The sequence below is a fragment of the Macaca mulatta genome, chromosome 8 (genome assembly GCF_049350105.2).
Source record: "Macaca mulatta isolate MMU2019108-1 chromosome 8, T2T-MMU8v2.0, whole genome shotgun sequence".
Taxonomy (NCBI): Eukaryota; Metazoa; Chordata; class Mammalia; order Primates; family Cercopithecidae; genus Macaca; species Macaca mulatta.
In genome coordinates this window covers 2380191-2393335 of record NC_133413.1, presented here as the reverse complement: position 1 = coordinate 2393335, position 13145 = coordinate 2380191, and the positions used below count along the sequence as shown (strand labels likewise).

Below are 13145 nucleotides of genomic sequence, written 5' to 3'. Positions count from 1 at the left end.
CACTCCTCCCCCCACAGCCTGCTCCCCCACAGGGCAGCACGCACTCCTCCCCCTACAGCCTCCTCCCCCCACAGCCTCCTCCCCCCACAGCCTGCTCCCCCAACTCAGACCTGCTGTGAGAAGTTTCTGTGTCCCTAGAACCTCCAGGCCACACAAAACATCCCAGCTCCCTGAAGCCCAGGGGTCCAGAGCCTGCCTTCTCTGTGCAATCTTCCAGCAGCGTCAGCCCACGTGGCGGGCAACTCCCCACGGGTGACTCACCTGGACCTCACGGGCATCATTTTCAGTGGTGGGGCTGGGCTGGGGCTTACTCTCCCCGCCCTGGGGCAGATGAGATGGACCCTGAGGGCAGAGAGCAGAAGACTCCACTTTCCAAACACTCTATCCCCAGCAGCATGAGCTCACACCTGCCCGGGCTGCAGGCCACTTTCCACACACTCTAACCCCAGCAGCATGAGCTCACACCTGCCCGGGCTGCAGGCCACTTTCCAAACACTCTATCCCCAGCAGCATGAGCTCACACCTGCCCGGGCTGCAGGCCACTTTCCACACACTCTATCCCCAGCAGCATGAGCTCACACCTGCCCGGGCTGCAGGCCACTTTCCACACACTCTATCCCCAGCAGCATGAGCTCACACCTGCCCGGGCTGCAGGCCACTTTCCACACACTCTATCCCCAGCAGCATGAGCTCACACCTGCCCGGGCTGCAGGCCACCTTCCAAACACTCTATCCCCAGCAGCATGAGCTCACACCTGCCCGGGCTGCAGGCCACCTTCCAAACACTCTATCCCCAGCAGCATGAGCTCACACCTGCCTGGGTTGCAGGCTTTGTTTCATGATTGCTGTCATTTTCCAATTTAAGCATCTTAATGAAAGATTTCATTGTGCATTTGGATTTGGATTGTGTCTTTTTTTTTGAGACGGAGTCTCGCTCTGTCGCCCAGGCTGGAGTGCAGTGGCGCAATCTAGGCTCACAGCAAGCTCCGCCTCCCGGGTTCACGCCATTCTCCTGCCTCAGCCTCCCGAGTAGCTGGGACTATAGGCGCTTGCCACCATGCCCGGCTAATTTTTTTATTTTTAGTAGAGACGGGGTTTCACCGTGTTAGCCAGGATAGTCTCGATCTCCTGACCTCGTGATCCACCCGCCTCGGCCTCCCAAAGTGCTGGGATTACAGGCGTGAGTCACCACACCCAGCCTGGATTGTGGTTTTAAACAAAAAGATGATGCATTCAGTCAGAGAAGGAGCCCAGAGACACCAAGGCTGAAGGACCGTTTCATGCCGTGTGCGTCAGGCCGCAGCCCCGCCTTCCACAAGTGTTTACAGACAGCACAGCCACTGCGCTCCCTGACACTGTTCAGCGTGATTGTGGGGACACACCCGCATCTGTGCTGCAGTCGTGCTGTTTGTGCCTTTCACCGTGTATCCCAGTCTGCAAAAGCAGCTCAGGGGAGCCCATCCAGGAGGAATGCAGGGTGGGAAGGACGCTGGCTGAAGACCCACGGACGTTCCACGGGCACCTTTCCACCATCAGTGCTTCAGGACGGCGTGAGCGCGCTAGTGTGAGCTGTCATGCTGACTCCGGCACAGGAGGAAGTCACCGTGACCTCGGGCCTCTACCTGGGAAGCAGCCGCAGGGCGGCAGGGCTGGAGCCTGTGCCGGGAGCCTGTCTGCATCTGCCCCAGCCCAGAACTTCCCAGCCACAGAGGCCCTCGACCTGCCTGTGCCCCCACGGCCTCCGCCGCACAGGGACGGCACCGACTCCCAGGGCTGCCGCGTGGCTTCAGAGACGCACCTGGGGCAGACACAGGCTCTGTGCCCATGAAGTGCCCTGCTCTTCACTTACTGCTCAGCCCTGTCTGGCACTCGAGCCTCGAGCATCCTGGGCCCCCTGGTCGGTTTCCTATCGTCCACTCCTCCGGCCTCCAAGGCCCTGCAAAGGTGGGGGCGGCAGGCTGAACCACCCACATCCTGTGTCCACGCCACAGAATGCACGAGCGTGGGATGTCCCAGTGCCTTGCCAGACACAGGCCGGGGGCCATCAGCGCCCAGCACCCCCCGACCGAGCCGAGCTCAGCGTCGCGGCAGACCCGCCTGGCAAATGATGCCGGGGCCATTTCCTCTGTCCTCCCACCTGAGGGTGAAGTGGCCCCAAGCAGAGCCCAGGAGCCTGGGGCCGGGAGCCAGGTGCTGGGTGGCCAGTGTCCAAGGCTGCACGGCCTCTGGACATCCCACCCCGGACGCACCACGGGAGCCAGGAAACCCCTGCAGCCCTGGCATTCTGCGCCCGGTCGATTCACATCCATAAGGTTCCAACTCAAGAAATAAATCCATGAGGGAGAAACGTAAAAGGATGCAAAGTCTACAGCGGGAGTCCTTCTGGAACGTTATGGTTAACTCAACCAAACGCCACAGCAAGCCAAACACACCAGCCCTTTCTACCCGATGTCTCCAGAGGCCTGTGAGGAGACAAAGGGGATGGACGGACGGACAGGCGGAGTGAAGGAGGGAGGAAAGAGCTTCTTCTCTAAGACTCGGGAGAACGCCGCTGTCCTGGGTTTGTGTTTTGTGACCACCTGGATTTGGCCTCAGAGCACAGCTGTGACCGAGTCTCAGGGCGCGTGGCACCCAGCAGCTCCTCTCCCCAGGGTCCTCCCTGGGCCCGTGTCTCCGCCTCCGCCACCTTCTCACCATCACGCTCTGCTCACCTCAGACTGAGACCGTCCCCATAGGACCTTCTCCCGCCGCCGCACGTTCCCAGAAGAGGGAAAAAAGGTGAAAAGAGAAGCAAATGCCTTCAGTTTCACAAGGGCTTTATAAAACGGTCAGTCACGAGCTCCTAACCGGGTCAGAATCAGCCCGTCCGGGCCCAGAGCACATGTGCCCCTCTCTGCGCCACACACTGGGGAGGGGACGAGCAGCCCCGGACCCGCCGCCGCAGTGTCCACTCATCTGGCCAGAGCTGCCCGCGCCGTGAGAGTCCACCCCGATGGGCAAGGGGGGCGTCCAGACAGCTGCGTGCCCCAGGCCTCTGCAGTCGCTGCTGGCAGCCCAGCCCTGGTTACCCTTCCCCAGGGGGGCTGAAGATGCGTGTGTCCGCTTGTCTCCCCTTCTCTAGTGCCCCTAAGCAGAAGTGGTCATTGGGGGGCCCCCAGCAGCCCCAACACGGCTCCCCACCAACGCTGTGTGCCGTGCACTTGGGGAGGGGCCATCATCGCAGTGGAGGCTGAGGTGCACGGTGCCAGCCACAACTCCCTCCCAAGGAAGCAGCCCGGGGAGCTGGGGACGGGGTCAGCAGCCAGGAGGGCTTCCTAAAGAAGGCGGTGGGGCCAGGATCTGCGGGAAAGGAGGCTGCTCACCGGAAAGGGTTCCAGAAGCAAGTCGGGCCGGGCATGGGAGCAGCAGCGGCCTGGGGACCGCCTGGGGCCTGGCGTGGGTCGGGGGCTGACTCGGGGCTAGGAAGAGACCAGAGAGCACGGCGGGCATCCCGGGGGGGGAATCCCATTGAGGGGCTCGAAGGCGGTAACGGCGCCAAGGAGGAGCGAGGGGCAGCCGTGAGGGCCATGGTTGGGGTGGACGTAGCAGCAGTGGCTGAAGACCCTGGACTGTAGCCTGCTTCTGTCTCTGACTCTATCTGCCTCTGTCTCTGCCTCTGTCTCTGTGTCTCTGCCTCTGTCTCTCTCTGTCTCTGTCTCTGTGTCTCTGTCTCTGTGTCTCTGACTCTGTCTCTCTCTGTCTCTGTCTCTGTGTCTCTGTCTCTGTGTCTCTGTCTCTGTCTCTCTCTGTCTCTGTCTCTCTCTGTCTCTGTCTCTGTGTCTCTGCCTCTGTCTCTGTCTCTGTGTCTCTGTCTCTGCCTCTGCCTGTCTCTGCCTCTGCCTGTCTCTGCCTCTGCCTCTGTCTCTGCCTCTGCCTCTGTCTCTGCCTCTGTCTCTGTCTCTGCCTCTGCCTGTCTGTGCCTCTGCCTGTCTCTGCCTCTGCCTGTCTCTCTGTCCACAGCAGGGCGGTTGCACATGACCCTCGACACAGCCTTGGGCACAACGCGCCCCCCGCCCCGCGACCCCTCCGGGCATCTGCGGACGCTCCGCCCCTCGGAGCCCTTGGGAGACTCGTGTGGAACACAGCGGTGACTTGACCGCAGCTGCCCCTCAGGCACCAGCAGAGCAGGGGCCACGGGACCCCCTGCGTGGACTAAACCACCCTCGACCATCGCCGCACCTGCAGCCCCACAGCCGGGAGGAAGCACCGCATTCCACAGACTCCTGTCCCCACACGCGGTCCTGGCCCGGCCCGGCCACAGGCTCGGGCACCACCCTCCCCTCCTCCCCGCTTGCTGGTTCCCACAGGCAGCTGCGGGAAGGGCGCCCGTCCAACTCCATCCGGCCATGCGCCATCCTCCAGGGCTCTCCTGACCCAGGGCCACAGCCCCATAGGACCCCATGGTGAGAAGGAGAAAAAGTCGCCTGTCATCGATATGAAAGTCAACACCCTGAAAAGTGACTCCGTCAGGAGCACCCTGTACAGGTGCCCAGGAGCAAGCAGTGCACGACCCACACAGCAGTACATGATCCGCAGCACAGGGCTCCGCAATCCCAGCAGCACGGAGCGGCCTTCACGTCCCAAGTTGGTCACCACTCACTGTGCATGGTCCCTCCACGGCTGCCACTGTCCCTCCACAGCCGTCACACCGTCCCTCCACAGCTGCCACTGTCCCTCCACAAATGTCACACTGTCCCTCCACAGCTGCCACTGTCCCTCTGCGGCCATCACACCGTCCCTCCACAAATGTCACACCGTCCCTCCACAAATGTCACATTGTCCCTCCACAAATGTCACACCGTCCCTCCACGGCTGCCACTGTCCCTCCGTGGCCATCACACCGTCCCTCCACAAATGTCACACCGTCCCTCCATGGCTGCCACTGTCCCTCCACAAATGTCACACCGTCCCTCCACAGCTGCCACTGTCCCTCCACATATGTCACACTGTCCCTCCACAGCTGCCACTGTCCCTCCACAAATGTCACACTGTCCCTCCACAGCTGCCACTGTCCCTCCACGGCCGTCACACCGTCCCTCCACGGCTGCCACTGTCCCTCCATGGCCGTCACACCATCTCTCTACAAATGTCACACCATCCCTCCACAAATGTCACACTGTCCCTCCACGGATGCCACTGTCCCTCTACAGCCGTCACACTGTCCCTCCACGGCTGCCACTGTCCCTCCACAAATGTCACACCGTCCCTCCACAGCTGCCACTGTCCCTCCACAGCCGTCACACTGTCCCTCCACGGCTGCCACTGTCCCTCCGTGGCTGTCACACCGTCCCTCCACAGATGTCACACTGTCCTTCCACAGCCACCACACACTGCCCCTCCATGGATGTCCATCACCCTGTCTGCTACAGCTGTCGCGTGGCCCCTCCGTGGCTCTCCCACACTGTCCCTCCATGGGTCTGGCCTGTGGCCTTTCCAGCCACTCTGACACGTGGAGCCTCCAAGGCTTCTTCCCACGTGGTTCTCCGCTGACCTGGTGTTCACCAGTCCCCTCTTGCCTTGGGCCCTCCAGCCCTGGCCGACCTGCTGTTCCCGGACGTGCTTGGGCGGCCGCCTCAGGGCCACGCTGTCGCTGTTCCTCCCACTGCGAATGGGTTTCCGTGGACGTGGGCTCAACTCATCTCTCGGCCCCATTGGCATTTCAGGCAATAACCCCATTCTCTTGGCGCCTCGCCTGCCATGGCTCCCGTTCAATCGCAAATCCCTCCTCTCCGCACCTTGTAGCCCCGTGTATTATTTCTCCTTATTTCTCCACAGCTTTTCATCATGTTACTTTACTTTTTAAATCATCTTTCCTAAACACAAGGATGCCAGCCCCCCAGGGCAAGCACATGGCCTCTGAGGTCCACGCCCTGTCTTGGGGTGTGAGAGCACTTTGCACTTAGCACGGGGCAGTATTCACAAAACACGTCTCTTAATAGGCCATTTCCAGATTTGTTGGTGCTTGTCGTATGGCCACAGGTAGATTTTCCTCATGTGTAAAAGGTTGTTTCTTTTTATAGAATGTATATTTTAAGTACAAAAACTTGATTTGAAAACACATAAGCACAAAAGCGCACTAAATCTAAGCCAACAGAGAAAGGCCTCGAGGGACCAAGAAGGTGCTTGCAGGTTTTTGCACAGCCCCCAGAAGCTCCTGGCAGCCTGGATGCTGGACAGAAGCCACGCCCAGGAGCCAAGTGCCCACGAAGGACAGCTGCCTAAGCCCCACGGGAAATGAGCCGCCTGCCACGCATGCCTGCGGAATGCACTGGAAATCTCCCGGGATTACAGGTGCACGCACACGGCCTCCCTCCCTTGCCCTCGCCTGATACTCCTCTTGTCACCAGGAGTCCTTGCCCTCTGGGGCCGTCTGCTGCTGCAGACAGAACAGAGCAGGGAAGCGGCTCTTTATAGCAAGTGGGAGCTGCCTCCAAACTCCAGCCCTCTGACTGTTGGCAGAGATCACTTTGGAGCCTGCACACTGGAAAACATAACCTTCTCCTTCTTGCTACCACTACGCTATGACTCGCTCCCCAGATATTTTCATCAGCTGGCAAAAGGCTGCACCTTTCATTCCTTCCTGTTAAATCATGGAGAAATGTGCATATCTAAACGCCGTTCCAGGAGCAGGGTGCCTGCCGCCGTCCCAGCAGCCTCCACGGGCCTCGCTGCGCGTTCTTCCCCCACGGAGCCTGGATTTGGGACCATGAGTGGAGCGCTGCACCGCTGTGCAGCCCTTGGCACCTGTGAGCGCTAGTTTAGACTTCTGCTGCAGCTGAAAAGTGACCTATTCTACGTAACACAGGACAAGAGCTTCCAAAGAAACGATTCTCTTCAACCCTGCTCTGTGAGAAGTGCCTCTGCTGGCTGAGTGCACAGAGAATGGCCCACACAAATGACGTGAAGCCACGAAGCCGCGGCTTCCAGGGAGGCACAGATGGCAGCTGGACGTGGATCAGGGCCTCTCGTGTGGGCTGCTTCCCACGGACCTGCTGAGCCAAGCGCCTGAGCACAAAGCATGAGTCGACTTTCTTTTCCTTATCACTCCTGCAGCAAGCGGGCTGGCCAGGGTCAGGGGCTGGCTCCAGCCCTCAGCGGACCTCAAGCGGGCCCGGCCCACACAGGGCAACCACCCACAGGCCCAGCCTTACAGCATCCCACTGGTCCAACGCCGCGGACCCAGCCAGGCTCAGACCTGCAAGCACAATGAGGAGGACCCAGCACATTCCTTCTGTCGTAGCTCAGCGCTTCTCACACAAAACAGACCAAGCTTCTGAACCAGGAGTGTCATTAACGCTGGAGCTCCCTGGGTTGTGTCTACGCGGCCCACGCAGGTATCCTATCGGGACGACCCAGCTCAGGCCGGACGTGAGCTACTGTGGAGGCGGGGATCGCTCAGCCTTGCCGGGATGGCTGCCGCCCCCGCAAGGTGTGCTGGAGGCCCCGCCGCCTGCTTCCTCTCCAACGCTCAAGGCCTTCCAGCCTCCGTCCGCTCAGATATGCACTGAATACCACGTTAGCTTATGTAATGCTCTTTGGACTCACTTTTCTCATGCTCCTTACAGAAAATCAGAAACTGCACTGAAATCACTGCTTTATTTTCCTTTCAGAAGAAAAAACAAATAAGCGAACAATAGAATAAAACAGTAAGTGTGCATGCCACCGTTTATCACAATGTAATTCCTTGGCCTTTCATGTGTAGTCCACTCTTAATCACCCACCTCCGTAAGAGAGGACAAAAGTTCAAAATTCACTTTGAACACTTTGAAGTTTTCCTTTGGTATTTATATTCCAAAGTAAATGTCCACACTGCTTTTCTACAACATAATAATAGTGACCACATCCAAGTGTAAGGGTCTGTCCCCCACAGCTGGACAAGCCACAGGCACAAAACGGAACAAAGACCATGACCTCAGCACGGAAGCAACCGATACGACTTGCAGGAGCCTGACTCGCCCTGACTCACCGCGTGCTGAAAAGGCTCAGCTGTCTGTAGTTGTCAGTGGAAACAGAGTGTTGAGGTATCAGAACCAATTCCTTCTGTGTTCTTCATTAAAGCCCCATGGTGAGTTCCCAGGGACGGACAGTCAGTAAGATACTGGAACCTGGAATGGCCAAACTGGTAACCAGCGCCTCTGCCAATGCTGATGTAGCCAGGCCTATTCTGCGCAGACAGCCACGCATCTCTGCACGCGCCTGTAACAACCTGCTTGCTTCCCCATCGCTCCCTCACAGCGGCCCCCGCACCAGTCGCAGCTCTGGACACTGTGTTTTACTTTACAAAGTTATTTCCCCTATCAGAAGGTGACCCACAGAAGAGAAAAACTTTGAACCCAAAACATTTTTATAACATTTTACATCTTTTTCACATCATTTAACAAAAATATGAAACATCAACAACCCCCAGATAGCACTTTCTACTGGCAGGCCTACTTGACTCCAACGATACAACAAAAAGCAGGAAATGGCAATGATGGAAGGACAGGAATCATCCAAGATTAAAAATGATCATTTTGACTGGGCACGCGGTGGCTCATGCCTGTAATCCCAGCACTTTGGGAGGCCGAGGCGGGTGGGTCACATGAGTTCGGGAGTTCAAGACCAGCCTGACCAACATGGCAAAACCCCATCTCTACTAAAAATACAAAAATTAGCCAGGCGTGGTGGTGGGTGCCTATAATCCCAGCTACTCGGGAGGCTGAGGCAGGAGAATCGCTTGAACCTGGGAGGCAGAGGTTGCAGTGAGCCGAGATCGCGCCATTGCACTCCAGCCTGGGCAGCAGAGCGAGACTCCATTAAAAAAGAAAAAATCATTTTGTGATCAAAATTTTGAAAACTCACAGAAAACAAACAAACAGAACCAAAACCAAATGTCCAAGCCTGGCAACTATGAACAGGACGAAGCAGAGTACGGTGGCAGACGTAGCAGAAGTGTGCGTGTGTCACGGTGGGGGCTGGTGGCAGGGCACTCTCCCAGGGCTCCTTTGCCACACCTATCCTTACAGGTAGCTCTGCCCCTCCCCAGATGAACCTGGGGCTGTGGCCCTGTCTGCAACCCAGGCAAGGCCCCCTCCTGGTTACCTGCCTCTGCTCTCCCCGCCTCTCAGACCCTTGACAGCCCCGGGCCTGGCCCACCCACTTCCACTGCAGAGCTCCCAGAATCTTCCAAAATTACACTCCCAGAAAGCCTGGTTAAGGGAGGGAGCTGAAATTCTCCCTCATGAACGACTAACAGCTATGCTTCCTTTCTGTCTTATTTCATGCCACTTATCTTTCTATCCAGGGAAACTATAAACAACGCACGCATGAAACACAGATTCTCTGAGCATCTCCAGATCCGAGCTGTTCTTTGTATGCTTCCTGCCACGCACTGTGCAGTAAAGAATGACCGGCCCTACACCAGCACTTTCTTACATCTCGCTATGACCGTTTTCACGTCGCTTACAGAATACAACTGTCATTAGCGCATTTCCAGCTTGCTCTAATTTACGCCAAACATACTTCGTTTAAGAAGCACTTCCCCAGACGATGCCTTCTAGCAACCTCGTAAGCACCCTCAAGTTCCGTGAGAAGCCTGGACCCACAGTGTCAGGGAAAAGCTTCCCCACCTCAACCCAGGTCTCTAACTCCACACCCTCCACACCCCCCAATGCCTCCATCTACAACTCACACACACACACACACGCACACACAAACGCGCACACACGCGCACACACACTCGCGCACACACACGCAAACACATGCACACACACGCAAACGCACGCACACACATACACAAACACACGCGCGCGCGCACACACACACACACTCGCACACACACACGCACACAAACACATGCACACCCACACAAACGCACGCACACACACACATACACAAATACACACGCACACACATGCACACACTCGCACACACACACGCACACAAACACATGCACACCCACACAAACGCACGCACACACACACATACACAAACACACGCACACACACACACTCGCACACACACACGCACACAAACACATGCACACCCACACAAACGCACGCACAAACACACATACACAAATACACACACACACGCACACAAGCACATACACACACCCCCACATGTACACACACAAACTGCAGAGGAAAGGCAGCACACCAAAGCACCCAGAAGACAAATGTGGTTACATCTGGAAGTCAAGCATCAACTTTTAAAAACATAAAAAGCTATTTTGAATAACTTTTAACTTTACTTCACCCCCAACTGTCTACAACTAATGAATTACAAATAGCACCTTATACAAATTACTTTTCTTACTGCTGAGAAATCCGGAAGTCTTAACTGACTATGAAAATTTACAGCCTCCATAACTGACGATGCTGGATGCTAAAGACAACAAATAGATGCTGTGCGCGACAGAGAGGAACAAAGTATACTTTTAAAAATACGCCACGTGTAAACCTCAGTCATCATCTCTTTTCTAATAAAAATTATTTTCTACAAAGCAGGTGTTCAAAACACATTATTAATCAGCAGCGGTGACACTGTTCCTCCTGGCAGCATTCCACCTATATAGCAGCAGTGAAATTGTTCCTCCTCGATTCCACCTATATGGAAATTAAGTCACTGCTGCACAGAATCTAGAACACAGACCAGCCCGCACTCAGGTTATGGTTAACCAGAGAAAAGAATTAAAACCCATCGCATCTTGAGTCAATGAGAATTTTTACCTGTAGCAAAAGTTAGTGACTGGAATCAGTATTAGACGGCAGCAAGTTCCTCCACCGCTGCCTGGGAACGTGACCTCCTGGCCATAGTCTGGAGGGTTACTCAGACTTCACCTTCAGTGCCCAGGGGCCCATGGAGGGGGAGTGGGACCAGGACAGGTGGGCAAGGTGCCTGCGGACCTAGGGCAGCTTTCCTCAGAATCTACCTTGGTTTCTTGGGCACCAGCAGGCTGTAGGGTGCAGGGGAACAGGTGGAACGTGGGGGGACAGCTGGTGTGCGGGGGACAGCTGGGGTGTAGGGTAAATAGGTGGGGTGTGGGGGAACAGGTGAGGTGCAGTGGGACAGGTGGGGTGCAAGGTGAACAGGTGGGGTATGACGGAACAGGTAGGGTGCAGGGGAACAGGTGGGGTGCAGGGGAATAGGTGGGTATGGGGGATCAGGTGGGGTGCAGGGGGAACAGGTGGGGTATCTGGGATCAGGTGAGGTATGGGGGATCAGGTGGGGTATGGGGGATCAGGTGGGGTGGCAGGGAGACAGGCAGGATGAACAGGTGGGGTGCAGAGACAGGTGAGGTACAGGGAGACAGGTGGGGTGCAAGAATAGCTGGGGTATGGGGAACAGATGGGGTGCAGGATGAACAGGTGGGGTGCAGGGGGACAGGTGAGGTACAGGGGAAACGGGTGGGGTGCAGGGGGACAGGTGAGGTGCGGGGGGACAGGTGGGATGTGGGGGACAGGTGGGGTGCAGGTGGAAAGGTGGGGTACAGGGGGAACAGGTGGGGTGTGAGGGGACAGGTGGGGTGCAGGGGGACAAGTGGGGTTCAGGGAGACAGGTGGGGTGTGGGGAGACAGGTGGGGTACAGGATAAACAGGTAGGGTGCAGGGGGACAGGTGGGGTTCAGGGGGACGGGGGGGTGTGGGGAGACAGGTGGGGTGCAGGATAAACAGGTAGGGTGCAGGGGGACAGGTGGGGTTCAGGGGGACAGGTGGGGTGTGGGGGGACAGGTGGGGTGCAGGATAAACAGGTAGGGTGCAGGGGGACAGGTGGGGTGCGGGGGGACAGCTGGGATGCGGGTAGCTGGTAGGGTGCAGAGTGAACAGGGGGTGCTGAGGGACAGGTGGGGCACACGGGGACAGGTGGGGTGCGGGGGAAAGACGCCGGCTTTCCTTACACCGGTCCTTCTCTCCATCCTGAGGCGGACCGCGTTCTTCTCCTTTACCGGAAAATCTAAGTTACTGCACGACCCCCAGGCGCAGCCCGCTCGACCCTCCGGCTCCTTCGACTCTCCGGCTCCTTCAGCCGATTGGGGTTCGCTCCTGACCCTGGGGCCGGGGGTCCCTGCTGCCAGTCCCTGCTCCCCCCGCCCAGGCCCGCGCCGTCATCCTGCGGGGCCGGGGGCGCCGCGGAAGGGGGAGCTGCTGGGGGGGGGTCTCGACCCCTTCCCTGAAACGTCTGCGCAGGGGGTCGGGGGCGCCGCCACCTCGGGGTGGGACCCAGCGTCTTCGGGGGAGCCGGGCAGAAGTGCAACTCTCCAAGGAAACCAGAAGCCCGCGAGGGGACCCACGGTCCGCGGGGCTCACACTCACCTCGGCGGCCAGGACGCGGCCTGCAGTCCCCTGCTGTCCCCCGGCGTCCCCCGCGTCCCCCGCGTCCCCCGCGTCCCCCACGACCCCTTCCTTCCCGGACCGCGCGCCCGCCGGCTACAGGGATGCGCCCGGCCCCGCCCGCCCGGACAGCCGGCTCCACCCACCGCGCTGTCATTGGCGGGCCCAGACCGTCCCGGGCGCCCATTGGCCGCGGCACCTGCCGGTTTCTCGGCAGCGCCCTGCCCTCGCGCCCGCGCATTCCTTCGAGGCCACGTGGCCGCCCGCGCCCCCCTCCCGCGGCCCAACGCCCCGCCCGGGCTGCGCACGCGTGGGAGGGGGCGCGCGGCAGAGGCTCCAGCCCCCGGATCATCGCCTGCCCCGCGGACCCCGGGCCGCGCGCACTTGGGGAGGGGGCGCTGGGCAGACCCTGTGCCCTCCCCGCCCCCAGCATCCGGACCCTCCCCGCAAAGCCTGCTCCGGGTTCAGATCTGCCCCCCTTGGGGAGGGGGCTCCAGGCTGACCCTAACCCTCTCCCAGAGCATCGCCCCTCTCTGCCGACCCCCACGGGCTGAGCTCACTTGCAGGAGGGGACGCCGGGCAGACCCTCCCCCTCCCCCCAGAACATCGCCCCTCCCTGCGGACACCCCGAGGTGCGCCCACGCGAGGAGGGGGCGTCGGGACCCCACCCGACCCGCCCCTTGAGACCCAGTCCCTCAGTCCGCAGCTGGCCCTGCCCACAGGGCGTTCCGGGTCTTCCGCGCCAGCTGCCCTGGACCAGCCAAGCCTTGGGCGTTTGGAAATGCGATGACTTCA

At 58.8% G+C, this 13145-nt stretch overlaps 1 protein-coding gene across 16 annotated transcripts in view; it reads right to left on the bottom strand.

The window, feature by feature from the left end:
• Positions 1 to 12456, bottom strand: part of ARHGEF10 (Rho guanine nucleotide exchange factor 10) — a 145152-nt gene extending 132696 nt beyond the window's left edge. For all 16 annotated transcript variants that reach the window (XR_013397029.1, XM_077942906.1, XM_077942912.1 and 13 more), the window contains exon 1: positions 12333 to 12456. The gene's annotated coding sequence lies outside the window, so the exon portion shown is untranslated. The remainder of the gene's footprint in view (positions 1 to 12332) is intronic.
• Between the last annotated feature and the right edge of the window lie 689 nt (positions 12457 to 13145).